The 27,295-nt window shown below is 44.5% G+C and overlaps 1 protein-coding gene and 1 non-coding gene across 3 annotated transcripts in view; both read left to right on the plus strand.

The window, feature by feature from the left end:
* LOC121571732 (E3 ubiquitin-protein ligase SH3RF3-like) overlaps positions 1 to 27,295 on the plus strand; it is a 102,888-nt gene that overhangs the window by 21,716 nt on the left and 53,877 nt on the right. The gene's annotated exons all lie outside the window — the stretch shown is intronic.
* On the plus strand, positions 18,362 to 18,437 carry trnai-uau. The gene has a single exon. It is a non-coding gene; the product is annotated as a tRNA-Ile (tRNA).

A 27,295-nucleotide genomic window follows, 5' to 3' on the forward strand; every position in this document is an offset into this window, starting at 1 on the left:
ATGAACATCTGAATGATTCAGAGGAGAACTGGGTGAAAGTGTTGTGGTCAGATGAGACCAAAATCGAGCTCTTTGGCATTACATTTACATTACATTTACGTCATTTAGCAGACGCTCTTATCCAGAGCGACTTACAAATTGGTGCATTCACCTTATAGCCAGTGGGATAACCACATTACAATGTGCTTATTATTATTATTATTATTATTATTATTATTATTATTATTTTTGGGGGGGGGGGGGGTTGGGGTAAGGGAGGGGTAGAAGGATTACTTTATCCTATCCCAGGTATTCCTTAAAGAGGTGGGGTTTCAAATGTCTCCGGAAGGTGGTGAGTGACTCCGCTGTCCTGGCGTCGTGAGGGAGCTTGTTCCACCATTGGGGTGCCAGAGCAGCGAACAGTTTTGACTGGGCTGAGCGGGAACTATGCTTCCGCAGAGGAAGGGGAGCCAGCAGGCCAGAGGTGGATGAACGCAATGCCCTCGTTTGGGTGTAGGGACTGATCAGAGCCTGAAGGTACGGAGGTGCCGTTCCCCTCACAGCTCAATAGGCAAGCACCATGGTCTTGTAACAGATGCGAGCTTCAACTGGAAGCCAGTGGAGTGTGCGGAGGAGGGGGGTGACGTGAGATAACTTGGGAAGGTTGAACACCAGACGGGCTGCGGCATTCTGGATGAGTTGTAGGGGGTTTAATGGCACAGGCAGGGAGCCCAGCCAACAGCGAGTTGCAGTAATCCAGACGGGAGATGACAAGTGCCTGGATTAGGACCTGTGCCGCTTCCTGTGTAAGGCAGGGTCGTACTCTCCGAATGTTGTAGAGCATGAACCTACAGGATCGGGTCACCGCCTTGATGTTAGCGGAGAACGACAGGGTGTTGTCCAGGGTCACGCCAAGGCTCTTCGCACTCTGGGAGGAGGACACAACGGAGTTGTCAACCGTGATGGCGAGATCATGGAACAGGTAGTCCTTCCCCGGGAGGAAGAGCAGCTCCGTCTTGCCAAGGTTCAGCTTGAGGTGGTTATCCGTCATCCATACTGATATGTCTGCCAGACATGCAGAGATGCGATTCGCCACCTGGTTATCAGAAGGGGGAAAGGAGAAGATTAGTTGTGTGTCGTCAGCGTAGCAATGATAGGAGAGGCCATGTGAGGATATGACAGAGCCAAGTGACTTGGTGTATAGCGAGAATAGGAGAGGGCCTAGAACTGAGCCCTGGGGACACCAGTGGTGAGAGCACATGGTGCGGAGACAGCTTCTCGCCACGCCACTTGGTAGGAGCGACCGGTCAGGTAGGACGCAATCCAAGAGTGAGCCGCGCCGGAGATGCCCAGCTCGGAGAGGGTGGAGAGGAGGATCTGATGGTTTACAGTATCAAAGGCAGCAGACAGGTCTAGAAGGACCAGAGCAGAGGAGAGAGAGTTAGCTTTAGCAGTGCGGAGAGCCTCCGTGACACAGAGAAGAGCAGTCTCAGTTGAATGACCAGTCTTGAAACCTGACTGGTTTGGATCAAGAAGGTCATTCTGAGAGAGATAGCAAGAGAGTTGGCTAAAGACGGCACGCTCAATAGTTTTGGAGAGAAAAGAAAGAAGGGATACTGGTCTGTAGTTGTTGACATCAGAGGGATCGAGTGTTGGTTTTTTGAGAAGGGGTGCAACTCTCGCTCTCTTGAAGACGGAAGGGACATAGCCAGCGGTCAAGGATGAGTTGATCAGCGAGGTGAGGTAGGGGAGAAGATCACCGGAGATGGTCTAGAGAAGAGAGGAGGGGATAGGGTCAAGCGGGCAGGTTGTTGGGCGGCCTGCAGTCACAAGTCGCAAGATTTTATCTGGAGAGAGAGGGGAGAAAGAAGTCAAAGCAAGGGTAGGGCAGTGTGAGCAGGACCAGCAGTGTCATTTGACTTAACAAACAAGGATCGGATGTCGTCAACCTTCTTTTCAAAGTGGTTGACGAAGTCATCCACAGAGAGGGAGGAGGGGGGGGAGGATTCAGCAGGGAGGAGAATGTGGCAAAGAGCTTCCTAGGGTTAGAGGCAGATGCTTGGAATTTAGCGTGGTAGAAAGTGGCCTTAGCAGCAGAAACAGATGAAGAAAATGTAGAGAGGAGGGAGTGAAAAGATGCCAGGTCCGCAGGGAGTCTAGTTTTCTTCCATTTCCGCTCAGCTGCCCGGAGCTCTGTTTTGTGAGCTCGCAATGAGTCATCAAGCCACGGAGCTGGAGGGGAGGACCGAGCCGGCCGGGAGGATAGGGGACATAGAGAGTCAAAGGATGCAGAAAGGGAGGAGAGGAGGGTTGAGGAGGCAGAATCAGGAGATTGGAGGGAGAAGGATTGAGCAGAGGGAAGAGATGATAGGATGGAAGAGGAGAGAGTAGCGGGAGAGAGAGAGCGAAGGTTGCGACGGCGCATTAACATCTGTGTAGGGGCAGAGTGAATAGTGTTGGAGGTGAGCGAGAGAGAAAAGGATACAAAGTAGTGGTCGGAGACATGGAGGGGAGTTGCAGTGAGATTAGTAGAAGAACAGCATCTAGTAAAGATGAGGTCAAGCGTATTGCCTGCCTTGTGAGTAGGGGGGGACGGTGAGAGGGTGAGGTCAAAAGAAGAGAGGAGTGGAAAGAAGGAGGCAGAGAGAAATGAGTCAAATGTAGACATAGGGAGGTTGAAATCCCCCAGAACTGTGAGGGGTGAGCCATCCTCAGGAAAGGAACTTATCAAGGCGTCAAGCTCATTGATGAACTCTCCAAGGGAACCTGGAGGGCGATAGATGACAAGGATATTAAGCTTAAATGGGCTAGTGACTGTGACAGCATGGAATTCAAATGAGGAGATAGACAGATGGGTTAGGGGAAAAATTGAGAATGTCCACTTGGGAGAGATGAGGATTCCTGTGCCACCACCCCGCTGACCAGATGCTCTCGGGGTATGCGAGAACACATGGTCAGACGAGGAGAGAGCAGTAGGAGTAGCAGTGTTTTCAGTGGTAATCCATGTTTCCGTCAGCGCCAAGAAGGCGAGGGACTGGAGGGTAGCATAGGCTGGGATGAAGTCTGCCTTGTTGGCAGCAGAACGGCAGTTCCAGAGGCTGCCTGAGACCTGGAACTCCAGGTGGATCGTGCGTGCAGGGACCACCAGGTTAGAGAGGCAGCAGCCACGCGGTGTGAGGCGTTTGTGTAGCCTGTGCGGAGAGGAGAGAACAGGGATAGGCAGAGGCATAGTTGACAGGCTGCAGCAAATGGCTACAATAATGCAGAGGAGATCGGAATGAAATGAACTAAACATCTGGGAAAGGAGAGAGCGGGGCCTCCCTCAGCACAACTCCCAAATATAACTCTCCCAACTTCCACCTCAGAAACTATAATTGTTGTAAACTACAGCGGTTCAATGTTTCTAGGAATAGACTAACTCAGTTTATTCAGCTAGCTAACTAGGTGCAGTATTATTCCGTGAAAATCGTCCGGGCATCAAGTCATATGACGCCACAGCCAGCTAGCATGCCGGACTCCAGCAACACGGTTTAGCGCCAATACTCTGCCACAACAAACCACCAGTGTATCAACACGCAAGCAGATCGTTCGTGTCCGTGTCTAACGTTGTGGGTTAGTCCCAACAGCTTGAGCGAGTCCGTCGTCAACTTATTCAGCCAGTTAGTTAGCTAGAATAGTTAGCAAACTAGCTAGCCATTGCTTTCAGACAAAGAAGAACCCCTCCTTTCAAGGCACGAACACACAGAGAGAGCCAAACTAACGTTAACTAGTCACCCATGTCCCAAATTCCTTGAACGACTCGGGCTATCAATATGTAAAAAACAAAACAAATGTAGGTTATGACTTACCCCTAGCAGCTACTGTTAGCTAGCCAAGTGCAAAGCTAGCCACTGAATTGACTCAGCCAGTTCGCGTCTGTTCACACGGTCGTTCCAGCTATTGTTTACTAGTAGCTATCCAGGTAGCAACAAGCTAGCTAATATTTCAAGCACAGTAGCCACTTGCCGTGTTTGGAGGACGAGAAATGCTGCCTATGACCCCAAGAACACCATCCCCACGTCAAACATGGAGGTGGAAACATTATGCTTTGGGGGTGTTTTTCTGCTAAGGGGACAGGACAACTTCACCGCATCAAAGGGACAATGGATGGGGCCATGTACCGTCAAATCTTGGGTGAGAACCTCCTTCCCTCAGCCATGGCATTGAAAATGGGTCGTGAATGGGTATTCCAGCATGACAATGACCCAAAACACACGGTCAAGGCAACAAAGGAGTGGCTCAAGAAGAAGCACATTAAGGTCCTGGAGTGGCCTAGCCAGTCTCCAGACCTTAATCCCATAGAAAATCTGTGGAGGGAGCTGAAGGTTCAAGTTGCCAAACGTCAGCCTCGAAACCTTAATGACTTGGAGAAGATCTGCAAAGAGGAGTGGGACAAAATCCCTCCTGAGATGTGTGCAAACCTGGTGGCCAACTACAAGAAACGTCTGACCTCTGTGATTGCCAACAAGGGTTTTGCCACCAAGTACTAACTCATGTTTTGCAGAGGGGTCAAATACTTATTTCCCTCATTAAAATGCAAATCAATTTATAACATTTTTGACATGTGTTTTTCTGGATTTTTTGTTTGTTATTCTGTCTCTCACTGTTCAAATAAACCTACCATTAAAATTATAGACTGATCATGTCTTTGTTAGTGGGCAAACGTACAAAATCAGCAGGGGATCAAATACTTTTTCCCTCACTGTAGGTAGGGTATAAAGTGACTACGCAACAGGATAGATAATAAACAGTAGCAGCAGCGTATGTAATGAGTCAAAAGAGTTAGTGCAAAAAGAGTCAATGCAGATAGTCCGGTTTGCTATTGGTTAACTATTTAGTATTCTTATGGATTGGGGGTCGGCTTGGGGGCTTTGGGGTCGGGGGTGAACAGGGAGTACAAGAGGGGACTAAGCACGCACCCCTGAGTGGCCCCCGTGTTGGGGGCGTCGTCAGGAAGCCCAGGATCCAGTTGCAGAGGGAGGCGTTCAGTCCCAGGGTCCTGAGCTTATTGATGAGCTTGGATGGCACTATGGTGTTGAATGCATAGGTGTCCCTCTTGTTCAGGTGGAAGAGGGCAGTGTGGAGTGCATTAGAGATTGTGTCATCTGTGGGGCGGTATGCAATTGGAGTGGGTCCAGGTTGTCTGGGATGATGGTGTTGATGTGAGCCATGACCAGCCTTTCAAAGCATTTCATGGCTACAGATGTGAGTGCTATGGGCAATAGTAATTTACAGGGGCACAACTTTGGTTTTAGAAGTGAGGGGGACATAACCTGGCAGTGGGTCTGGGTGTCCTCCCTCAGAATTGTTTTGGGCATCTAAAGCTAATTTCCTGCATTTTTACAATCAATTGTTTGACATTTTTAAATGTGTATTTTTCCAAATACAGTGCATTCGGAAAGTATTCAGACCCCATCCCTTTTTCCACATTTCTTTACGTTACAGCCTTATTCTAAAATTGATTAAATATAATGTTTTCCTCATCAATCTACACACAGTACCTCATAATGACAAAGTGAAAACAGGTTTTTAGGATTTTTTGCAAATGTATAAAAAATAAAAAACAAAAATACCTTATTTACATAAGTATTCAGACCCTTTGCTATGAGAATCGAAATTGAGCTCAGGTGCATCCTGTTTCCATTGATCAACCTTGAGTTGTTTCTACAACTTGATTGGAGTCCACCTGTGGTAAATTCAATTGATTGGACATGATTTGGAAAGGCACACACCTGTCTATATATGGTCCCACAGTTGACAGTGCATGTCAAAGCAAAAACCAAGCAATGAGGTTGAAGGAATTGTCCGTAGAGCTCCGAGACAGGATTGTGTCAAGGCACAGATCTGGGGAAGGGTACCAAAACATATCTTAAGCATTGAAGGTCCCCAAGAACACAGTGGCCTCCATCATTCTTAAATGGAAGAAGTTTGGAACCACCCAGACGCTTCCTGTAGCTGGCCACCCAGCCAAACTGAGAAATCGGGGGAGAAGGGCCTTAGTCAGGGAACCCGATGGTCACTCTGACAGAGCTCTAGAGTTCCTCTGTGGAGATGGGAGAACCTTCCAGAAGGACAACCATCTCTGCAGCACTCCACCATTCAGGCCTTTTGGTAGAGTGGCCAGACGGAAGCCACTCCTCAGTATAAGGCACATGACAGCCTGCTTGGAGTTTGCCAAAAGGCACCTAAAGGACTCTCAGACCATGAGAAACAAGATTCTCTGGTCTGACGAAACCAAGATTGAACTCTTTGGCCTGAATGCCAAACGTCACGTCTGGAGGAAATCTGGCACCTTCCCTTCGGTGAAGTATGGTGGTGTCAGCATCATGCTGTGGGGATGTTTTTCAGCGACAGGGACTGGGAGACTAGTCAGGATTGAGGCAAAGATGAACGGAGCAAAGTACAGAGAGATCCTTGATGAAAACCTTGCTCCAAAGCATTCAGGACCTCAGACTGGGGTGAAGGTTCACCGTCCAACAGGACAACGACCATTAGCACACAGACAAGACAACGCAGGAGTGGCTTCTGGTCTCCCGAGTGGCGCAGTGGTCTAAGGCACTGCATCGCAGTGCTAGCTGTGCCACTAGAGATCCTGGTTCGAATGCAGGCTCTGTCGTAGCCGGCCGCGACCGGGAGACCCATGGGGCGGCGCACAATTGGCCCAGCGTCGTCCAGGGTAGGGGAGGGAATGGCCGGCAGGGGATGTAGCTCAGTTGGTAGAGCATGGCGTTTGCAACGCCAGGGTTGTGGGTTCGATAAAATAATGTATGTGCTAACTGTAAGTCGCTCTGGATAAGAGCGCCTGCTAAATGACTAAAATGTAAATGTAAATGCTTCGGGACAAGTCTCTGAATGTCCTTGAGTGGGCCAGCCAGAGCCCAGACTTTAACCCGATCGAACATCTCTGGAAAGACCTGGAAATAACTGTGCAGCGATGCTCCCCATCCAACCTGACAGAGCTTGAGAGGATCTGCAGAGAAGAATGGGAGAAACTCCCCAAATACAGGTGTGCCAAGCTTGTAGTGTCATACCCAAGAAAACTTGAGGATGTAATCGCTGCCAAAGGTACTTCATCAAAGTACTGAGCAAAGGGTCTGAATAGTTATGTAAATGTGATATTTCCTCTTTTTTTTATATACATTTGCAAAAAACATTGAAAAACCTGTTTTTGCTTTGTCATTATGGGGTATTGTGTGTAGATTGATGAGGGGAAAAAACTATTTAATCCATTTTAGAGTAAGGCTGTAAGGTAACAAAATGTGAAACAAGTCAAGGAGTCTGATTACTTTCCGAATGCACTGTATAGACACACCCTATGTGTTTTAATTAAATCAACTAGGCTATATGTACTGAACTTGTCGGATGCTTTAAGCACGCTGTTTGATTAAATAATTAAGACACACAAATGATTCAAGAGGGAGCCAGAAATCAAGATAACCACAAGAAAGGAACCTGTTCCCGACCCTCCTCCCGCTGCTACTGGCCTTCGCAGATTCTGCCTTTACCCTCCTGAAGTTGCCAGTAATAGGCTACACCAGCAGTCGGCAACCTTTTCCATTTGGAGTGCCAATTCATCTTACCATTTCTACCAATTTGTGTGCCAGTTATGATTTTCATATGCACATTTTCGTGGAACAGTTTCATTTAATTTATAATATTCTTTGTATCTCAAAATCACTGTCTGTGGTTAATCTACATTTATCTAAATGAAAATTATACAAATCTAAAAGTAACTTTTATTGCCATTGCCAACTATGTATAAATAGCTTACATAAAGCCAACACATAAAAACACTGCAGCCTGCAGGTAGAAAATATCCTGATAAAAATAAATATCCTATAATTCACATTGGCTACTCATGGCCTGTCTGCAACGAACTTGAAACATTGTATCAACTATCAACTGGGTCGCCGAATCTTGCGCTAGAAAACTTGAAACGTATAAAATATTCTGGGCCTTCAAGCGTTTCCTGTGTCAGTGAGCTCGGTAGCTGTAGGCTATTTGTGCAAGGTACTGTAAAGAAGTAATCAGGTATTTTATTATGTTTCCACTAGATCAGAGCATTATATTTTTCCCTTTCATGCCGAGTAGTTATCGAAAGGGAGAGAGCTGGAAATATTGTTCAAATACTTTGAGGAACTATTGTCATTCTCAAATTTATTCTAAAAACAGACTTGCTGTTTGAGGTGAAGAAACATTACCTTGAGATGCTTCACAGCTCATAAAGTTATCAAACAATTAATACCCACAAAATGGCGGGAGAGAACCTATTCTGGAGAGAGACAAGCCACAATACCCATATTCTTGGACTGTGTCATCCCCATGGCCTCCTCAATGGATTAGTCCACTGAGACAGGCGCAAATCAGACAGGAGTCTCATGTGCCATGGAAAACATTTTTGCGACTGCTCTACAGAAAAAATCAAATGTTTTCAATACAGACCACTTTTGTCATACAGTATTCCATATAAGGCAACCAGACCTTATAAAAGTTGCACAGTATACCCTTAATCTTGTAATAAATCAAATCTATTGATACATAACTTGACAATTCTGCAATCCATTGTGACATTGTGGAAGGATAACCAACCTTCCAATTAATGGCAATGCATTTCTTAGCCGCTTTTAAATGCTAAGTTACACAGTTTCTTCTGATAACATTCTCCAGTATCAACATTTCCAAGTAAACAAAAACAGGGAGAAGGAAGAATCTGTAGACATGCTGAGATAAAAGAACATACATACTATTTGACAGAATTTAACCAGGCTTCACAAGATCATAACATGCAAATATGTCCCCTTTTGTGCTTTACACCTTCAGCAGAGGAATTACAATTCTGAGTGCATGATATTCAGTTTCACTGGCACATAGTATGTTCTATGGATAGTCTTAAACTGCAGTAATTTATGTCTGTGATTATATGAACATTACTGGGCATTCAAACATACAGTGGGGAGAACAAGTATTTGATACACTGCCGATTTTGCAGGTTTTCCTACTTACAAAGCATGTAGAGGTCTGTAATTTTTATCATAGGTACACTTCAACTGTGAGAGATGGAATCTAAAACAAAAATCCAGAAAATCACATTGTATGATTTTTAAGTAATTAATTAGCATTTTATTGCATGACATAAGTATTTGATACATCAGAAAAGCAGAACTTAATATTTGGTACAGAAACCTTTGTTTGCAATTACAGAGATCATACGTTTCCTGTAGGTCTTGACCAGGTTTGCACACACTGCAGCAGGGATTTTGGCCCACTCCTCCATACAGACCTTCTCCAGATCCTTCAGGTTTCGGGGCTGTCGCTGGGCAATACGGACTTTCAGCTCCCTCCAAAGATTTTCTATTGGGTTCAGGTCTGGAGACTGGCTAGGCCACTCCAGGACCTTGAGATGCTTCTTACGGAGCCACTCCTTAGTTGCCCTGGCTGTGTTTTTCGGGTCGTTGTCATGCTGGAAGACCCAGCCACGACCCATCTTCAATGCTCTTACTGAGGGAAGGAGGTTGTTGGCCAAGATCTCGCGATACATGGCCCCATCTATCCTCACCTCAATACGGTGCAGTCGTCCTGTCCCCTTTGCAGAAAAGCATCCCCAAAGAATGATGTTTCCACCTCCATGCTTCACGGTTGGGATGGTGTTCTTGGGGTTGTACTCATCCTTATTCCTCCAAACACGGCGAGTGGAGTTTAGACCAAAAAGCTCTATTTTTGTCTCATCAGACCACATGACCTTCTCCCATTCCTCCTCTGGATCATCCAGATGGTCATTGGCAAACTTCAGACGGGCCTGGACATGCGCTGGCTTGAGCAGGGGGACCTTGCATACGCTGCAGGATTTTAATCCATGACGGCGTAGTGTGTTACTAAGGGTTTTCTTTGAGACTGTGGTCCCAGCTCTCTTCAGGTCATTGACCAGGTCCTGCCGTGTAGTTCTGGGCTGATCCCTCACCTTCCTCATGATCATTGATGCCCCACGAGGTGAGATCTTGCATGGAGCCCCAGACCGAGGGTGATTGACCGTCATCTTAAACTTCTTCCATTTTCTAATAATTGCGCCAACAGTTGTTGCCTTCTCACCAAGCTGCTTGCCTATTGTCCTGTAGCCCATCCCAGCCTTGTGCAGGTCTACAATTTTATCCCTGATGTCCTTACACAGCTCTCTGATCTTGGCCATTGTGGAGAGGTTGGAGTCTGTTTGATTGAGTGTGTGGACAGGTGTCTTTTATACAGGTAACGAGTTCAAACAGGTGCAGTTAATACAGGTAATGAGTGGAGAACAGGAGGGCTTCTTAAAGAAAAACTAACAGGTCTGTGAGAGCCGGAATTCTTACTGGTTGGTAGGTGATCAAATACTTATGTCCTGCAATAAAATGCAAATTAATTACTTAAAAATCATACAATGTGATTTTCTGGATTTTTGTTACAGACCTCTACATGCTTTGTAAGTAAGAAAACCTGCAAAATTGGCAATGTATCAAATACTTGTTCTCCCCACTGTATCTGTATCTATTCATCATCATCAATGGTGTCTCCCAGGTCTTCCTCACATTTTTGTTTGACATGTTTTGTGTCATCAGGAAAAGCCTCTATCAACCTTTCGTACAGTTTGGAAATCAACTTGAGGTTTGTAGAACTGTCTTAACCTTTTCACATGTGAGTTCCAAATATCTCTAACAGTCTCCCCAGCATGAGTTGTTTAATGCACGTGATGTCAGAATGCATTCACTGTTCCAGAATGTGATTGTTACGCAACAGGACAGTTAACACGCGCTGCCTGCTAATTATCTATAGGCTATGTTTCAACTTGTTGTCTTTCAAATTATTTTCTAAGAAGTTGTATTTTCTAACAACAGTTTGAATTGAGGTGTGTTCCGCCTCCTCATTAATTCACATAGAAGTAGCCCATTCAGTGTTGCGTAAAATTTATGTTTGAGGCTTTACTGAGCCGGACAAACTTCCCTCTTCGAGGAGAGCCCTTCCCCATTTCTTCCGCACATCAAGTATGCAGACCTTTGCACAGTCTTACACGAACTGGCACATTTTCTGGCTGGTGCTCGCATTGTTGTTTTCCTTACAAATAATAACTTTGGACATGTGTGCGTTCCTATCAAAGTAAGTGCCTTATTTTCTGTATATCGTTTCTACTGTAGCATGAAGTAAAATGCAAATAAATAAAAAAATGCAAATTAATTACTTAAAAATCATACAATGTGATTTTCTGGATTTTTGTTTTAGATTCCGTCTCTCACAGTTGAAGTGTACCTATGATAAAAATTACAGACCTCTACATGCTTTGTAAGTAGGAAAACCTGCAAAATCGGCAGTGTATCAAATACTTGTTCTCCCCACTGTATGATGTGTGTAAAATACTTTTTTGAAGGTTGTACTGATTATAATGAGCTAATGCTAAGCTATTTACCAGCTATGTGTGGCGCCATATTTGTTGACATTATACAATGCATTCTGGGAGTCACGTAAACGTCTGTCAGACCAAAGATGTTATAATGAGGTGAAGGAATAGTTCACTCATCTTTCGGGTAAACCTACGGAAGTGAATGAAGGGAAGTGAATGATCGTAGACGACACACCCCCTTCAACATGCATACTGCAAACAGACCAAACTCATCTTGTCTCCTCTTATTATCTTTGGTTGACGTGAAAAACTAACATAGCGGCACGCACAAGCTACCCATCGTCGGATTACTTTCGATTTCTAGAAAGTGTTTTACTCAATTATTTCGATCAATGTTGAGCTCACCCGTGATGTGATGAATTTTAAATAGTAATTACTATTAGCTAATTCATATTGTGGTTTCTGTCAGCCGAGAGTTATCTAAATATGACCGCTTGTGTTATGCCAATCTTTCCTCAGTTAGCGCTAGGACTAATGTAGCCAACATTTTCTAGTTTGGATGATTGTGTATGCTGTTGCTACTTCTGTGAATGTCTGAACATTGCATCCAAAAATAAACTGGTCACATTCAGGACATAACTTTGTAAGGACTGTGTTTTAATTTTTATTTATTTTTTCTGTTTTTTTTTGGGGGTAGATCAGCTTTAATATTGCAGATAGATTGTAACTTTCATCAATGTAATTGTATGCATCACTTCCAATCCCCCATATGTTTTTTTTTTCTCTCACAAATATATATATATATATATAGTGGCGTACAGCAGGTCAGCCACCGGTTGGAGACTCGTCGAGGCCTGGTAACAGATGGAGTATACATCACGAGGCGGTGGCTCCATCTGCTGGACGTGCCAGGTCTCGACGGGCTCCCTGGACAGGACTAATTGGGGCTGATTGGGAGCTGGTGAGTAAATAAGGGCGGGAAAAAAAATCCAGAAAATCACATTGTATGATTTTTAAGTAATTAATTAGCATTTTATTGCATGACATAAGTATTTGATCACCTACCAACCAGTAAGAATTCCGGCTCTCACAGACCTGTTAGTTTTTCTTTAAGAAGCCCTCCTGTTCTCCACTCATTACCTGTATTAACTGCACCTGTTTGAACTCGTTACCTGTATAAAAGACACCTGTCCACACACTCAATCAAACAGACTCCAACCTCTCCACAATGGCCAAGACCAGAGAGCTTCGTAAGGACATCAGGGATAAAATTGTAGACCTGCACAAGGCTGGGATGGGCTACAGGACAATAGGCAAGCAGCTTGGTGAGAAGGCAACAACTGTTGGCGCAATTATTAGAAAATGGAAGAAGTTCAAGATGACGGTCAATCACCCTCGGTCTGGGGCTCCATGCAAGATCTCACCTCGTGGGGCATCAATGATCATGAGGAAGGTGAGGGATCAGCCCAGAACTACACGGCAGGACCTGGTCAATGACCTGAAGAGAGCTGGGACCACAGTCTCAAAGATAACCATTAGTAACACACTACGCCGTCATGGATTAAAATCCTGCAGTGCACGCAAGGTCCCCCTGCTCAAGCCAGCGCATGTCCAGGCCCGTCTGAAGTTTGCCAATGACCATCTGGATGATCCAAAGGAGGAATGGGAGAAGGTCATGTGGTCTGATGAGACAAAAATAGAGCTTTTTGGTCTAAACTCCACTCGCCGTTTTTGGAGGAAGAAGAAGGATGAGTACAACCCCAAGAACACCATCCCAACCGTGAAGCATGGAGGTGGAAACATCATTCTTTGGGGATGCTTTTCTGCAAAGGGGACAGGACGACTGCACCGTATTGAGGGGAGGATGGATGGGGCCATGTATCGCGAGATCTTGGCCAACAACCTCCTTCCCTCAGTAAGAGCATTGAAGATGGGTCGTGGCTGGGAATTCCAGCATGACAACGACCCGAAACACACAGCCAGGGCAACTAAGGAGTGGCTCCGTAAGAAGCATCTCAAGGTCCTGGAGTGGCCTAGCCAGTCTCCATACCTGAACCCAATAGAAAATCTTTGGAGGGAGCTGAAAGTCCGTATTGCCCAGTGACAGCCCCAAAACCTGAAGGATCTGGAGAAGGTCTGTATGGAGGAGTGGGCCAAAATCCCTGCTGCAGTGTGTGCAAACCTGGTCAAGACCTACAGGAAACGTATGTTCTCTGTAATTGCAAACAAAGGTTTCTGTACCAAATATTAAGTTCTGCTTTTCTGATGTATCAAATACTTATGTCATGCAATAAAATGCAAATTATTATTTAAAAATCATACAATATGATTTTCTGGATTTTTGTTTTAGATTCCATCTCTCACAGTTGAAGTGTACCTATGATACAATTACAGACCTCTACATGCTTTGTAAGTAGGAAAACCTGCAAAATCGGCAGTGTATCAAATACTTGTTCTCCCCACTGTAGATGGAGACCAACGGAGGGGTTTTGAGTGTGGCGGCCGGGGGCACATTGCCTGGAATTGCCCTGCTCGAGAGGAGTCGATGCCATCAGCTAGCACCAGAGGCCAGGTGGGTCACGCCGTGAACTATGTCACCTTCTGTTGGGTGCACCATGAATCAACTGCACCCATGGTCCCGGTGAAGGTTGACTGACACGACACGGAAGCACTATTAGACTCCGGAAGCATGGTTACGCTCGTAACCACGAGCCTGCTGAACCAGGAGACCGAACGGGGTAGGGAGATGTCCATTTCCTGTGTTCACGGTGACACCAAGCGGTATCCCGCCGTATGGACCAACATCGTGACACCACAAGGGAGCTGCCAGATGATGGTGGGTGCAGTACCAGAGCTGCCGGTACCTATCCTGGTGGGACAGGATTGTCCACTGTTCGCGGCCCTATGGGGGCACGAGTTGAAAAAAAAGATACGAGCTGGCCGAAGAAGAGAGCAGGGACGACCCCTCGCCTGTGCGGCCAGGACGCCACCGGTTAACCAACCTGACTCTACATGTCCGGAGTCGGAGTCAGAGGGGGAGGCGGAACCCGAACCCCCTGGGGAACCACTGGAGGAGGAGCCCAGCCTCCCCCTTCTCGATTTCGAGGGGCCAGTTGAGACCCCCGTTGGGGGCCAACTGAGGGGACAATTTGGGACGGCCCAGTGGGAGGATCCGAATTTGAAAGTTGCCGCAGCCCAAGTGATAGCGGTGGATGGACAGCTACTTCCGGGGGTGAGTGACTGGCGATACCCCCATTTCCAAATTAAGAATAACCTTTTGTATCAGGTGTCGCACCAACAGGGGGAACTTCGAGAGGTATTGTTGCTGCCCCGACAGTACGTAGGAACCGTTCTTGAGCTGGCCCACACCCAACTGTTGGGGGCGCACCTGGGAATGGAGAAGACCCGGGAACGGGTCGCCGCCCGGTTCCACTGGCCCGGGATGAGGAAGGCCGTGGAAGACTACTGTCGCAGCTGCCCAGAGTGTCAACTCACTGCCCCGAAAGCACACTTCCGAAACCCCTGCTGATCATCGGGGTGCCCTTTGAACGCATTGCCATGGACATAGTGGGACCCCTGGTAAAGACTGCACGAGGACACAGGTACATAGTAGACTATGCCACCCGGTATCCCGAGGTCATTCCCCTACGGGCGGCGGTATCCAAGGGAATCGCCCGGGTGCTGTTCCACCTCTTTAGCCGGGTGGGCATCCCGAACGAGATCTTGACAGAACAAGGTACAGAGTTTATGTCCTGCCTCATGAAAGAGTTGTGTGCCCTCATGCAGATCAAGCAGATCCGGACCTCTGTTTTTCACCCGCAGACGGATGGGCTCGTCAACACTTTAACAAAACGCTCAAACAGATGCTGCGGAAGGTCATCGAGCAGGACGGGAAGAACTGGGACCAGCTGCTACCCCATCTCTAATGTTCTCAATCCGAGAAGTACCCCGATCCTCCACTGGGTTTACCCCGTTTGAACTCCTCTACGGGAGGAGGCCACGTGGCCTACTGGACCTCGCCAAGGAGGTGTGGGAAGCCCAACCGACCCCCTTACGCAGCGTGGTAGAGCACGTGGAGACGATGCGGGAGCGGATGACAGCCATATGGCCAGTCGTGAGGGAACATGGAGAAGGCCCAATGCGCCCAAGCCCAGGTCTACAGTCGGGGAGCCCAGCCCCGAGAATTCCAGGTGGGAGATAGGGTGTTGGTGTTGATCCCCACGGCCGAGAGTAAGTTCCTGGCAACATGGCACGGACCATACGATGTGGTCAAGAAACTGTGACCTGTCAACTACCGCATACGGCAATCGGGGAGACGGAAACCTCAACAGATTTACCACGTGAACCTGTTGAAGAAGTGGCACGAGAGGACAGCCTTGGCCGTGTTATGGTCGGGACCCAGGACGCCAACGGTACCAGTGATGGTCCCGAGCAGTGAGGACCTCAACCCGGCCCAGAAGCAAGAGCTCCGTGAGCTTGTCGATCGGAAGATTTCCAGGGTATGAACGACATAAGCGTATTCAACGCCTACCCCATGCCGAGGGTGCACGAGCTAATCGACCGATTGGGAAATGCCCAGTACGTCAGCACCCTTGACCTGACCAAAGGGTATTGGCAGGTACCATTGGCAGCCTCCTCCCGGGAGAAGACGGCGTTCTTGACACCAGACGGTCTGTACCAGTACCGGGAGCTCCCGTTCGGTCTCCACGGAGTCCCGCCCACATTCCAGCGACTGATGAACAGAGTGTTTCGACCCCACCAGCAGTACGCAGCGGCCTATATGGATGATATCATCATCCACAGCCAAGGTTGGGAGGAGCACCTGACGCGCCTCCAGGCGGTGCTGGACGCGCTCAGACAAGCCGGGTTGACCGCAAACCCCAAGAAATGCAAGCTAGTGTTCGAGGAGGTGGAGTACCTGGGGTATTTGATCGGACAGGGGAACGTCAAGCCCCAGGAGAGGAAGGTTCACGCGGTACATGACTGGCCCGTTCCACGCACCAAAACCCAGGTCAAGTCCTTCCTGGGACTGGCGGGATACTATAGCCGGTTTATCCCCAACTTTGCGGCTATAGCTTCCCCCCTCACCGATCTAACCAGGGCCCGCCTCCCGAAAACAGTGAAATGGACGGACGAGACAGAAGCAGCGTTCAGCCGTCTGAAAGGAAGCGCTGTGCTCCCATCCGTTTCTCGTAACGCCCGATTTCCAGGTGCCGATGGTGGTCCAGACGGATGCATGTGATACGGGACTAGGGGCCGTTCTGTCCCAGATACACGATGGGGAGGAGCACCCCATCATTTACATCAGCCGAAAGCTGATACCGAGAGAAATAAAATACTAAATTGTTGAGAAAGAGTGTCTGGCGGTGAAGTGGGCGCTAGACACTCTCAAGTATTACCTGTTAGGTACCCACTTCACCCTGGTCACGGACCATGCTCCCCTGGTCTGGATGGCCAGGGGAAAAGACACAAACGATCGGGTCACCAGGTGGTTCTTGTCCCTTCAACGCTTCTCTTTTTCTGTTGTGCACAGGTCAGGGGCGAAGCATGGAAACGCGGATGTCCTATCGAGAAGGGAGACAGACGTTGCACTGATGACCGTCCCCTCCCCGACAGAGCTAAGGGGGGGTGTGTGTGGCGTACAGCAGGTCAGCCACCAGGGGGAGACTCGTCGAGGCCTGGTAACAGATACATCACGAGGCGGTGGCTCCATCTGCTGGACGTGCCAGGTCTCGACGGGCTCCCCGGACAGGACTAATTGGGGCTGATTGGGAGCTGGTGAGTAAATAAGGGCGGATTGCTCACCAGCTGTGCAAGGCCCATAAAGCTGCCAGAAGGGCAGCACATGAGGGAGGACTGGGGTAAGTAAGGTAACTTCCGTGTAGTTGGAGATGGTATCCTGGAGAGGATCTCATGGGGGAGACCTAACCTTTTCTTTTGATTATTTTATTAATAAACACCCTTGAAACCGAGCTAATCATACTCTGTCCGTGTCTGATCTGTGTAAACGTCTTGACCCAACCCCCTGATCTGCCACAATATATATACACACATACATATATATATATATATATATATATATATATATGCATACATACATATATACACATACATATCCTTTAAAAAATATATTTCCCTTTATTACTTTCCAACCCCACCACCCCTTCCCTAATTGGAGTAAGCTAGTGAACAACAATGCTTAGGCCTCTACTTCCAGCTTATACATACTATATACATTTTATGGACACAGTCAATCTTACCAATAATTCTATTTAGTTTGTTTTTACTCCTGAACTTCCTCTACCCTCAACCTCTCCAATCATTTTCATGATGTCCATCCGGTTTGCTCACTGTACATTAAGTTGTTACTTTTATTGTTATTTTGTTTTGTGGTTGTTTGCTTTCTAACCAGTTAAATGTAATCTACATAATCCCCAAAAGTAATTATCATGAGGGCCATAAACAATAACTAGTAATGCTGCGTATTCAAAGAAAGGTTAAAATCTCACCTTTCTGGTAAAAATAGTTCTAAATTGCTGAGTTGTTGTCACTTTTGAGGACACAAGCTCAAGTACACAGTACAAATATGATACAATTATGAGATGTAATGTATTTCCTATTCAACAAAATTGTATGAATGAGGCTTGAAATGACATATACTTTCTAAATATAGCATAATGAAATTATAAAATGGCTAACGATAAGATTTCACCTTCTTTATAACTGTAAATTACATACTAGTTTATTTAGTTTAGAGAAAATGTGCATATTTTTTAGAGGTTTCTCTTTATCAAAACGTCTGCCCCCATTGCTGTGAACGTCTCACAGAGCTCAAGATTGGCTTCATGAACTCGTTAGGAACTCGCCTTCCAACTCATTAATATTTATATCTTGTATAAATTAATTAATATATATATCTTGTTTAAAATCTGTTAATTATTTTAGATTAATGGCTATAAATCGATCTCTGAATGTGTTACAGGCCTCCTGTAGCTCAGTTGGTAGAGCATGGCGCTTATAACGTCAGGGTTGTGGGTTCGATTCCCACGGGGGGCCAGTATGAAACATTTATGCACTCACTAACTGTAAGTCGCTCTGGATAAGAGCGTCTGCTATATGACTAAAATTTAAATTTAAATGTATATGCCATATCTTTCTAACTGTGCTCTTTCAGAAAAGCTCTCAACCTATAACCTATATACTTATTATGGACACAGTATGCTTATATTATTAGTTATCTTGTTGTTATTAGTTGTTGTTAGTTGTTATTAGTACCATCCTTCAACTCCATTCAACACCACCCATCTGTCTCTTAACACCATCCATATTGGAGTTTTATTTGCCATATATTTTTCAAAAGTTCTGAACCTTTCTATTCTCATTGTTTCTACAGATTGTAAATTGAAAATAAACATTTTTGCTAAAAGTATTATTATATTATTGATCGATTGACTATGACTTTTCAGATCACCCAGTAATGCTATCTGCAGGGTTAGCTCCAGGTAAATATTGCAATCCTTTAGCCATTCCTGGACCTGTGTCCAAAACAAGCTACAAATGGACAGTACCAAAACAAATGATCTAATGATTCTGTCTCTTCACAGCAAAATTTGCAGAGCTGGGAAGACTGTATCCCCCATATAAATAACATTCTATTGGTAGCAAGAATTTTATATAATAATTTAAATTGAAAAATTATACGTTTTGAATCCGGCGTCGTTTTGCGTATCAGTTCATAAATACAATGCCATGTGATCGGTACGTCAAAAATCTCTTCCCAACTATCTTGCAATCTATATGGGACGGCTGTCAATCCTTTGGTCCTTAAATGAAACTGATAAACTTTTTTATTTATCACAGTTTTCTTTAACCAATTATGTTCTTTAATGCAAGGCCGACAGACAAGTTCCTTACTTTTGCCCCCTTCCACTTTCCTCTTCCATTTTTGCGGTAATGCTGCAATTATTTGGTTGTAATTTTGAGTAGAGCAGACATTTCCACATGTTTTTGTTAGCTGCATGTGCGACATAACTCCACCAGTCCTACCGATTATATAATTTACGAAGATTATACCTTTTTTAACAACTAGCATATTTGAGTTTAACCACAATATTTGTTGCATTATTTGTTCTGTAGTTTCTGGAGGATTCAATTGAAATTGCAACCAACTTTCTATGGCTTGTTTTAGAAATAGTGATATTTGGGAGATTATTTCCTTTTCAAATAACTGAAAGTGAGAGGTTGAAATCTGAATAAAGGGAAAAAGTCCATTCTTGAACATTGGGTGAGACAATCTTACTAATTTGCTAGAGAACCAGTTCAGATTTAAGTATAACTGAAGCTTTTAGTGATAGGTCTAATGCTTTAATATTTAATCATTTCTGTCCTCCGAATTCATATTCATTATTTAAATAGGCTCATTTAATTTTGTCTGGCTTGCCGTTCCAAATAAAAATGAATATATTTTTCTCATATAATTTAAAAAACTGTTCGCTAGGTGTAGGCAAGACCATAAGCAAATAGGTAAACTGGGATAATACTAAAGAGTTAATCAGGGTGATTTTTCCACAAATTGACATTTCCATGGTAGCAAGATGTCACGATAATTTCTATCTCTAATTAAACCTAAGCTTGAATCATTACCAGCGGTTGTAAGGCTCTGGTTTTAATCATGAATAATTCAAGGTCCACAACCAGCAAGAATGATCTGTATGTTTAATCATGGAGAGCTCTCCCGCCAAAACACATAACCAGCCTTTATATATGCTTCACACAAAGGAACTTTGCTCCGCCCACCTTTAGGCGACCTTTAACCAGTTTCTCAGTCCCCTTCATCCTGGAATGTTTGTCTCAGCAGTTTCTAACTCACCCCCTCTGTTAGTGGGTTTATATAATGATAACCCTAACACAGTTCACACAGTCATCATCAGTATTGGGGTTAACAATTTTAGTCATAATCATAATTCCTCTATCACAAGATCTTGTTTATTTTTGCTAACTTTCTATTAAAATGTATTGGACTGAGATCATTTATTTCATTTGGGATATGTATTCCGAGTATATGCACATCACCATCAGACCATTTTATTGGTAAACTACATGGTAATGTAAATTCTTTATTTTTTTGTGATCCAATACGTAATATAGTACATTTATCATAATTTGGTTGCAATCCAGAGAGGTGAGAAAATTTATCTAGATCCTCTATGAGGCTGTGGAGTGATTCAAGTTGTGGATTTAAAAGAAAACATGAATCATCAGCATACAATGACACCTTTGTTTTTAAGTCCTGGATTTCTAATCCCTTGACATTATTGTTGGATCTGATTTTAATAACATCTTGATGGCCATAATAAATAGATATGCCGATAGTGGACAACTTTGTTTCACTCCTCTTGACAGTTTAAAACTTTCTGAGAAATAGCCATTATTTACTACTTTACACCTAGGGTTACTATACATGATTTTAACTCATTTTATAAGAGATTCTCCAAAATTGAAATGCTCCAGGCATTTATATATAAACCACAGTCGTACTTGATCAAATGCCTTTTCGAAGTCTGCTATGAATAGCAGGCCTGGTTTCCCAGATTTTTCATAGTGTTCTATTGTTTCCAGTACTTGCCTTATATTATCTCCAATGTATCTTCCATGTAGAAAACCTGTCTGATTAAAATGAATAATGTCCGACAATACCTTGTATCCTGTTTCAGTAATAATTAAATCAGATCCTCTTCTTGAATGTCTGATAATCTACCATTTACATAGGAGTGGTTAAAACATGCTAATAACGGTCCTCTGAGTATATCAAAAAAGGTTTGGTATACCTCGACTGGTATGCCGTCCAACACTGGAGTTTTCACGGACTTAAAGTCTTTAATTGCATCCAGAAGTTCCTCCTCTGTAATTTCACCTTCACATGAGTCGTTCTGTATGGCTGTTAATTTTACATTATCAATAGAAAAAAAACTCTACAATTAGCTTTAGTTAGAGGAGATGGAGGCGACTGAAACGAAAACATATACTTAAAGTACTTTGTTTCCTCCTTCAAAATATCATTTGGTGAATCATGGGTGACTCCGTCATTTGTAACCAGTTTCAGTAAATTATTTTTGGTAGCATTCCTATGTTGAACATAAAAAAATAATTTGGTGCATTTTTCCCCAAATTCCATCCAGTTTGCTTTATTTTTATAATATATTACACTTGATCTTTCTTGAATAAGTTTCTCAATTTCTTTTTGTTTTTCCTCTAATTTATTCTGAGCCTCTATGTTACAGTTTTTATTGCTATCTATCTGTTCTGTTAGACCTTCTATTTCCTTTGTTAGTATGGACTCTTTTGACCTAAATTGCTTTTGTTTTTGAGATGAGTACTGAATTGCATGGCCTCTAAAGGCACATTTAAAGGTGTCCCATACAAGGGGATTTGCTGTACCTATGTTATGTCGGAAAAAATCAGTTATAAATTCCTCTGTCCTAGTTAAAAACAAATTAAGGCTTTGATTATATTTCCAATATCAAGTATTTGGAAATTCAGTAAGAGTAATGTATATGCCAATTATATGATGGTCCGACCGCATTCTGTCCCCTATCAACACTTTTTAAACTTTTGGTGCCAACGAGAATGACATAAGAAAGAAGTCAAGACGACTAGCTTGATTGAGTCTCCGCCATGTACAGTTGAAGTCGGAAGTTTACATACACTTAGGTTGGAGTCATTCAAACTTGTTTTTCAACCACTCCACAAATGTCTTGAAACAAACTATAGTTTTGGCAAGTCGGTTAGGACATCTACTTTGTGCATGACACAAGTAATTTTTCCAACAATTGTTTACAGACAGATTATTTCACTTATAATTCACTGTTTCACAATTCCAGTGGGTCAGAAGTTTACATACACTAAGTTAACTGTGCCTTTAAACAGCTTGGAAAATTCCAGAAAATGATGTCATGGCTTTAGAAGCTTTAGATAGGCTAATTGACATCATTTGAGTCAATTGGAGGTGTACCTGTGGAAGTATTTCAAGGCCTACCTTCAAACTCAGTGACTCTTTGCTTGACATCATGGGAAAATCAAAAGAAATCAGCCAAGACCTCAGAAAAAAAATTGTAGACCTCCACAAGTCTGGTTCATCCTTGGGAGCAATTTCCAAACGCCTGAAGGTACCACGTTAATCTGTACAAACAATAGTACGCAAGTATAAACACCATGGGACCACGCAGCCGTCATACCGCTCAGGAAGGAGACACATTCTGTCTCCTAGAGATTAATGTACGTTGGTGCGAAAAGTGCAAATCAATCCCAGAACAACAGCAAAGCACCTTGTGAAGATGCTGGAGGAAACAGGTACAGAAGTATCTATATCCACAGTAAAACGAGTCCTATATCGAACATAACCTGAAAGGCCGCTCAGCAAGGAAGAAGCCACTGCTCCAAAACCGTCATAAAAAAGCCAGACTACGGTTTGCAACTGCACATGGGGACAAAGATCGTACTTTTTGGAGAAATGTCCTCTGGTCTGATGAAACGAAAATAGAACTGTTTGGCCATAATGACCATCGTTATGTTTGGAGGAAAAAGGGGGTGCCTTGCAAGCCGAAGAACACCATCCCAACTGTGAAGCACAGGGGTGGCAGCATCATGCTGTGGGGATGCTTTGCTGTAGGAGGGACTGGTGCACTTCACAAAATAGATGGCATCATGAGGAAGGAAAATGATGTGGATATATTGAAGCAACATCTCAAGACATCAGTCAGGAAGTTAAAGCTTGGTCGTAAATGGGTCTTCCAAATGCACAATAACCCCAAGCATACTTCCAAAGTTGTGGCAAAATGGCTTAAGGACAACAAAGTCAAGGTATTGGAGTGAACATCACTAAGCCCTGACCTCAATCCTATAGAACATTTGTGGGCAGAACTGAAAAAGCGTGTGCGAGCAAGGAGGCCTACAAACCTGACTCAGTTTCACCAGCTCTATCAGGAGGAATGGGCCAGAATTCACCCATCTTATTGTGGGAAGCTTGTGGAAGGCTACCCGAAACGTTTGACCCAAGTTAAACAATTTAAAGGCAATGCTACCAAATACTAATTGAGTGTATGCAAACTTCTGATCCACTGGGAATGTGATGAAAGAAATAAAAGCTGAAATAAATAATTCTCGCTACTATTATTCTGACATTTCACATTCTTAAAATAAAGTGGTGATCCTAACTGACCTAAAACAGGGAATTTTTACTAGGATTAAATGTCAGGAATTGTGAAAAACTGAGTTTAAATGTATTTGGCTAAGGTGTATGAAAACTTCCGACTTCAACTGTATATCTCACTAGATCAAAATATTTAAGCCTCCATATATCTACTAGTTGTAATGTATCCATGACATTCACAATTTCCTTAAGAGCATGAGGGTGATTGTTTGTAGTGTGATTTCCTTTCCTTTTTAATTTTTTATTTTATTTCACCTTTATTTAACCAGGTAAGCCAGTTGAGAACAAGTTCTCATTTACAACTGCGACCTGGCCAAGATAAAGCAAAACAGTGCGATAAAAACAACAAACACAGAGTTACATATGGAATAAACAAAACATACAGTCAATAACACAATAGAAAATCTATATACAGTGTGTGCAAATGTAGCAAGTTATGGAGTTAAGGCAATAAATAGGCCATAGTGCAAAATAATTACAATTTAGTATTAACACTGGAGTGATAGATGTGCAGAAGATGATGTACAAATAGAGATACTGGGGTGCAAATGAGCAAAATAAATAACAATGTAAATAACAATATTGGGATGAGGTTGTTGGGTGGGCTAATTACAGATGGGCTGTGTACAGGTGCAGTGATCGGTAAGCTGCTCTGACAACTGATGCTTAAAGACAGTGAGGGAGATAAGTGTCTCCAGCTTCAGAGATTTTTGTAGTTCATTCCAGTCATTTGCAGCAGAGAATTGGAAGGAATGGCGGCCAAAGGAGGTGTTGGCTTTGGGGATGACCAGTGAGATATACCTGCTGGAACGCATACTACGGGTGGGTGTTGCTATGGTGACCAATGAGCTAAGATAAGGCGGAGATTTGCCTAGAATAGATTTATAGATGACCTGGAGCCAGTGGGTTTGGTGATGAATATGTAGTGAGGGCCAGCCAATGATAGCGTACAGGTCACTATGGTGGGTAGTATATGGGGCTTTGGTGACAAAACGGATGGCACTGTGATAGACTACATCCAATTTGCTGAGTAGAGTGTTGGAAGCTATTTTGTAAATGACATCGCCGAAGTCAAGGATTGGTAGGATAGTCAGTTTTACGAGGGCATGTTTAGCAGCGAGTGAAGGAGGCTTTGTTGCGAAATAGGAAGCTGATTCTAGATTTAACTTTGGATTGGAGATGCTTAATGTGAGTCTGGAAGGAGACTTTACGGTCTAACCAGACACCTAGGTATTTGTAGTTGTCCACATATTCTAAGTCAGACCCGCCGAGAGTAGTGATTCTAGTCGGGCGGGCGGGTGCAAGCAGCGTTCGATTGAAGAGCATGCATTTAGTTTTACTAGCGTTTAAGAGCAGTTGGAGGCCACGGAAGGAGTGTTGTATGACATTGAAGCTCATTTGGAGGTTTGTTAACACAGTGTCCAATGAAGGGCCAGATGTATACAAAATGGTGTCGTCTGCGTAGAGGTGGATCTGAGAGTCACCAGCAGCAAGTGCGACATCATTGATATACAGAGAAAATAGAGTCGGCCCGAGAATTGAACCCTGTGGCACCCCCATAGAGACTGCCAGAGATCCACACATTGAACTCTATCTGAGAAGTAGTTGGTGAACCAGGCGAGGCAGTCATTTGAGAAACCAAGGCTATTTAGTCTGCCAATAAGAATGCGGTGATTGACAGTGTCAACAGCCTTGGCCAGGTCGATAAAGACGGCTGCACAGTACTGTCTTCTATCGATTGCGGTTATTATATCGTTTAGGACCTTGAGCGTGACTGAGGTGCACCCATGACCAGCTCGGAAACCAGATTGCATAGCGGAGAAGGTACGGTGGGATTCGAAATGGTCGGTGATCTGTTTGTTAACTTGGACTTCAAATACTTTCGAAAGGCAGGGCAGGATGGATATAGGTCTGTAACAGTTTGGATCTAGAGTGTCACCCCCTTTGAAAAGGGGGATAACTTGCATGGGCAAGTTGCAGCGGAGGGTGCAGAGCTGGTGGCCGGGGTAGGGGTAGCCAGGTGGAGAGCATGGCCAGCCGTAGCAAAATGCTTATTGAAATTCTCGATTATCGTAGATTTATCGGTGGTGACAGTGTTTCCTAGCCTCAGTGCAGTGGGTAGCTGGGATGAGGTGCTCTTATTCTCCATGGACTTTACAGTGTCCCAAAACTTTTTGGAGTTAGTGCTACAGGATGCACATTTCTGTTTGAAAAAGCTAGCCTTTGCTTTCCTAACTGATTGTGTATATTGGTTCCTGACTTCCCTGAAAAGTTGCATATCGCGGGGGCTGTTCGATGCTAATGCAGTACGCCACAGGATATTTTTGTGCTGGTTAAGGGCAGTCATGTCTGGGGTGAACCAGGGGCTATATCTGTTCTTAGTTTTGAATGGGGCATGCTTATTTAAGATGGAGAGGAAAGCACTTTTGAAGAACATCCAGGCATCCTCTACTGACGGAATGAGGTCAATATCCATCCAGGATACCCGGGCCAGGTCAATTAGAAAGGCCTGCTCACTGAAGGTTTTGGGGAGCGTTTGACAGTGATGAGGGGTGGTCGTTTGACCGCGGACCCATTACGGACGCAGGCAATGAGGCAGTGAACGCTGAGATCCTGGTTGAAGACAGCGGAGGTGTATTTAGAGGGTAAATTAGTCAGGATGATATCTATGAGGGTGCCCATGTTTACAGATTTAGGGTTGTACCTGGTAGGTTCCTTGATAATTTGTGTGAGATTGAGGGCATCTAGTTTAGATTGTAGGACGGCCGGGGTGTTAAGCATATCCCAGTTTAGGTCACCAAGCAGTACGAACTCTGAGGATAGATGGGAGGCAAGCAATTCACATATGGTGTCCAGGGCACAACTGGGGGCTGAGGGGGGTCTGTAGCAAGCGGCAACAGTGAGAGACTTATTTCTGGAATGGTATATTTTTAGAAGTAGAAGCTCAAACTGTTTGGGCACAGACCTGGATAGTATGATAGAGCTTTGCAGGCTATCTCTACAGTAGATTGCAACTCCGCCCCGTTTGACAGTTCTATCTAGACGGAAAATGTTGTAATTCGGGATGGACATTTCTGAATTTTTGGTGGCCTTCCTAAGCCAGGATTCAGACACTGCTAGAACATCAGGGTTGGCAGAGTGTGCTAACGCAGTGAATAACTCAAACTTGGGGAGGAGGCTTCTGATGTTGACATGCAAGAATCCAAGGCTTTTACGGTTACAGAAGTCAACAAATGATAGCGCCTGGGGAGTAGGAGTGATACTGGGGGCTACAGGGCCTGGGTTAACCTGTACATCACCAGAGGAACAGAGGAGGAATAGAATAAGGATACGGCTAAAGGCTTTAAGAACAGTCTTCTAGTGCGTTGGATACAGAGAATATAAGGGGCAGATTTCCGGGCGTTGTAGAATAGATTCAGGGCATTATGTACAGACAAGGATATAGAAGGATATGAGTACAGTGGAGATACACCTAAGCATTGGGTAACGATGAAAGAGGTAGCATCACTGGAGGTACCAATTGAGTCGGTCTCCGCGTGTATGGGGGGTGGGACAAAGGAGCTCTCTGAGGCTGGTTGAGCGGGACTGGAGGTTCTACAGTGAAATAGTACAATAAGAACTAGCCCAAACAGCAATAGGCTAGGCATATTGACATGGGAGAGAGGCATAACGCAATCACAGGTGTTATTCGAAAGGGCTAAGACAAC

This window comes from Coregonus clupeaformis, chromosome 29 (assembly GCF_020615455.1).
Source record: "Coregonus clupeaformis isolate EN_2021a chromosome 29, ASM2061545v1, whole genome shotgun sequence".
Classification (NCBI taxonomy): Eukaryota; Metazoa; Chordata; class Actinopteri; order Salmoniformes; family Salmonidae; genus Coregonus; species Coregonus clupeaformis.